The sequence below is a fragment of the Pteropus medius genome, unplaced genomic scaffold (assembly GCF_902729225.1).
Source record: "Pteropus medius unplaced genomic scaffold, Ma_sr-lr_union100, whole genome shotgun sequence".
In the NCBI taxonomy this organism is placed as follows: Eukaryota; Metazoa; Chordata; class Mammalia; order Chiroptera; family Pteropodidae; genus Pteropus; species Pteropus medius.
In genome coordinates, this window is record NW_024342473.1 from 9244101 (window position 1) to 9248705 (window position 4605).

Consider the following 4605-nt stretch of genomic DNA (forward strand, 5'->3'; position numbering starts at 1 on the left):
GGAAATACTTTTCTATCTTCAAGATCTCAATCAATACACACCAACCTCATGTGTGGCAAACTGGATGTCTGCCCCTCAGGTTGAAGCTCCAGGGCAAATAATTGGCCTTTTTCACGGAAAGACCAGGGGTACATTTTAGTCTGCTGTGTTGTGCCCTAAGGGTGGTAGCCTGATAAGAACTGTATCTCCATTTGTTTTTTGTTTTTTTTTCTTTTACACCTACAGCACCTGGTCTTCCTAGGTGGTCTCCCATCCAAGTGCTAACCGGGCCTGACCCTGCTTAGCTTCTAAGATCAGATGAGATCGGACGTGGTCAGGGTGGCATGGCCATAGACTGTATCTCCAATTGTTACAGTCCTGTGTGAACCACGAACACAAGCTCCTCTGGCCACCATACCTAAGAGCTCATGGAGCATCCCCTGTGTGGATTTCATGCTCCCACTGGCTTTCATGGCACCAAGGAAGAGTGCAGGGTTAGAGTGCGCTTGTTAACTTTTGCTGGGCAGTGGGAGAACGCTGGGCCCAGTAATACCTGCAGGTACTATCAAGGTAGGGGAGAGTGCAAAAAATGTGCCCACCAGTACCCACATCCCTGGAGAGAATCTCAACAGGCTCATGCCCTTCTGGTAGATACTTTAAGATTAGCAAATGAATTTCCTTCATATACAGTCTAAGCACTTTCAAACTCTTGCTTTTGTACTGGGCCTTGGGGCGAGTGAGTCATTGCCTGAGCCCTTTAAGAGAAATATCTGTTCTCTATAGCCCTTTGGGGCTCCTGAATGTGAACTCCACTGTTTTTCAAAGCCAGATGTTTTGTGAGGGTTTATCTCTCCATTGCAGGTCCCAAGGGTTGGGGTACCTGATGTGGGGTATGAAGCCCTCACACCTCAGGGAGAAGCTCTGGGTTTGTGAGAGCCCTCCTGATTGTTAGTTGCAGCACTGGGGGTGGAGTTTTCTATGAGAGCGTGTCTCTGCTTCTCCTGCTTCTCCTACTCATCTTGATGTGGCCCTTTTACTGTTTGTTGTGAAGGAACTGTTCAGCTAGTTTTCGGGTCCCTTTAAGAAGGAATTGTTTCATATGTGGTTGTAAATTTGGTGTGTCCATGGGAGGAGATGAGTTCAAGATCTTCTTATGCTGCTACCTTGGACTCTTCTCCTATAGCATTTTAATACAGGCTACAGAGGTACACTCAGGGAATGTAAGCTGGGGGCCACTATTATTGTGCTCTCCCTCAGCCTCTTAAAGCATCTACCAGAGGTGCATGAGCTTCTTGAGATTCTCTCCAGGGATGTGAGAGCTGGTGGGCACATTTTTGCACTACAGCTCACCAGTACATTTCAGAAAGGAGCTTAAATACTTGTCTAAAGCCCCGATTTTTGCAACTGTCACCCAAGGAACCACTCTGGGTCACCTGGTCTGGAGGCCAGCAAGGTTTATTGCAGCCCCACAAGACTATATATATTTACATATTTTAAAAGCTACTGCCTGAGAGTCTGGCTTCCAATTAGCCTATAACTAGGTGCTGACTGAGATTCTTCCATTTGGAACACTGACAGGTCTTAGCATACCCTCAACAACTAGGACCTATCAAGAATAAATCATGCTTCTTAGACAATCATAAAAGTTCAAGGGGCAACCAAGAGCTATGGCAAGGTTGAAAGATAAGGTTCATCTACAGAAAGCCACTCCTTCAAGACTGGGAGAGGTATCTGTTTCATCTAATAAGTAAAAAGAAACACACACACACAGTCAAGAAAAATGAGGAAATGAATATGTTCCAAATGAAAGAACAAGATAAAATGTCAAGAAAAAAACTTTAATGAAACAAAGATAAGTAATTAACCTGATATAGTTCAAAGTAATGGTCATAAGGACGCTCACCAAACTTGGAAAAAGGATAAATAGTGCAAACTTTAACAAAGAGGTAGAAAATATAAGTACCAAACAGAAACCACAGAGCTGAAGAATACAATAGCTGAACTAAAAAAATATGCTGGAGGGATTCAAGAGAAGACTAGATGAAGCAGAAGAAAGAATCAGTGATCTAGAAGATGGCAGTGGAATTCGCCCAAAAAGAGAAGCAAAAAGAAAAAAGAATTTAACAAAGTGAAAATAGCTTAAGAGACCTATGGGCAACATTAAGTAGGATGACATTGCATTATCAGGATCTCAGAAGAAGAGAAAGAAAAAGGGGCAGAAAACTTATTTGAAGAAATAATGGCTGAAAACTTTCCTAAATTAGGGAAGGAAACAAACATCCAGATCCAGAAAGCCCTGAGAGTTCCAAAAGAGATGAATCCAAAAAGAGCCACATTAAGACACATTATAATTAAAATATCAAAAGTTAAAGATAAAACAAAAATCTTGAAAGCAGTAGAGAAAAACAACTCCTTAGGTACAAGGGAACCCCTACCTATAGACAACAAATTTTTAAGCAGAAACTTTGAAGGCCAGAAGAGAGTGGCATAATATATTTAAAGTACTGAAAGAAAAAACTTCCAAGAATATTCTACCCAGCAAGGTTATCATTCAGATGTGAAGGATAGATAGTTTTCCAGACAAGCAAAAGATAAAGAACTTCACCACTAAACTGGCCTTACAAGAAATGGTAAATGGACTTTTCTAAACTAAAAAGAAAGGACATTAATTAGTAACAAGAAAACATTAAGGTATAAATCTCACTGGTAAAGGTAAATATATAGTAAAGGTATCGAATTAATCACTTATAAAGCTAGTATAAAGGTTAAAAGAGAAAAGTAATAAAAATAATAATCAGTTAAAGAAGACACAAAATAAACATATATAATGTGACATCAAAAACAAAATGTTGGAGTGGTAAAATATGTAGAGTTTTAGAATGCGTTCAAATTTAAGTTGCTATCAACTTACAATAGACTGTTACATAGATAGGCTATTATATGTGAACCTCATTGTAGCCACAAAGCAAAAACCTATAACAGATACACGAAAGAAAGGAATCTAAGCATAACACATAAGAAAATCATCAAGCCCCAAGAGAACAAAAGAAAAAACATAGGAACTACAAAAAAAAAAATTCACATCAATAAGTACATACCCATCGATAATTACTTTAGGTATAAATGTACACTCCAGTCAAAAGACATAGAGTGGCTAAATGAATAAAAAATAAGACACATCTACATGCTGCCTACAAGAGACTCACTTCAGATACAAGGAAGGACACACATAGAGAGTAAGGGATGGAAATGATGTTCCATGCAAACAGAAACAAAAAGAAAGCTGGGGTAGCTATACTTATCAAACAAAATAGACTTTAAAACAAAGACTAATAAAAGACAAAGAAGGACATTACATAATGATAAAGGGCTCAATCCAACCAAAGGATATATAACATTTGTAAATATTTATGCACCTGACATAGGAGCACCTGTATATATAAAGTGAATATTAATAGATCTAAAGGCAGAAACTGATAGCAATACAATAATAGCAGAGGATACATCATCTAAACAGAAAATCAATATGGAGACATTGGCCTTAAATGACACAGCAAACCAGATGGCCTTAATAGATATTTAGAAAACATTCAAATGCAGAATACACATTCCTCTCAAGAGCACATTCCGCAGAATAGATCACATGTTAGGACACAAAACAAGTCTCAGTTTAAGAAGACTGAAATTATATCAAGCATCTTTTCCAACCACAATAGTATGAAACTAGATATCAATTATGAGAAAAAAAAATAGAAAAATCACAGATACGTGAAGATGAAACAACATGCTACCGATCAATGGGTCAAGCAAGAAATCAAATGAGAAGTAAAAAAAATAGTTTGAGACAAATAAAAATGGAAATACAACTTACCAAAGTCTATGGGATGCAGCAAAAGCAACTCTGAAAGGGAAGTTCATAGCACTACAGGCCTACTTAAGAAACAAGAATCTCAAATAAACAATCTAACATCACACCTACAGGAACCAAAAAAGAACCAAAAAAGCCCAAAGTTAATAGAAAGAAAGAAATAACAAAGATCATAGCGCAAATAATTGAATAAGACTAAAAAGACAATAGAAAAGATCCATGAAACTAAGACCTGGTTCTTTGAAAAGACAAAATTGACATGTCTTTTGTTAGATTCACCAAGAAAAAATTGAGAGCGTAAGTAAATAAAATTGGAAATAAAAGGTGAAGTTACAACTGATATGCAGAAATACGAAGGATAACAGATTAGTATGAACAATTATACGCCAACAAATTGGACAATCAAGCAGAAACGGGTAAATTCCTAGAAACATACTTTTCAAACACTGAATTGTGAAGAACTAGAAATTCTTAATAAACCAATAAATGGTAAGGAGATTGAATAAGTAATCAAAAACCTCCCAACAAACAAAAGTCCAAGACCAGATAGCTTCACTGGTGAATTATACTAAACATTTAAAGAAGATCTAATACCTACTCATCTCAAACTCCCAAAAATTTGAAGAGGAGAGAATGCTTCCAAACTCATTTTATTAGGCTAGCATTACCCTGTTACCAAAACCAGATAAGGACACTACAAGAAAACAAAATTACAGTCCAAAATCTCTGATGAACATAGATGCAAAATCCTCAACAAA

General features: G+C 37.3%; 1 pseudogene; it reads right to left on the reverse strand.

Moving 5' to 3' along the window:
• Positions 1-216: 216 nt before the first annotated feature.
• LOC120604687 (uncharacterized) lies at positions 217-335 on the reverse strand (annotated as a pseudogene).
• Between the last annotated feature and the right edge of the window lie 4270 nt (positions 336-4605).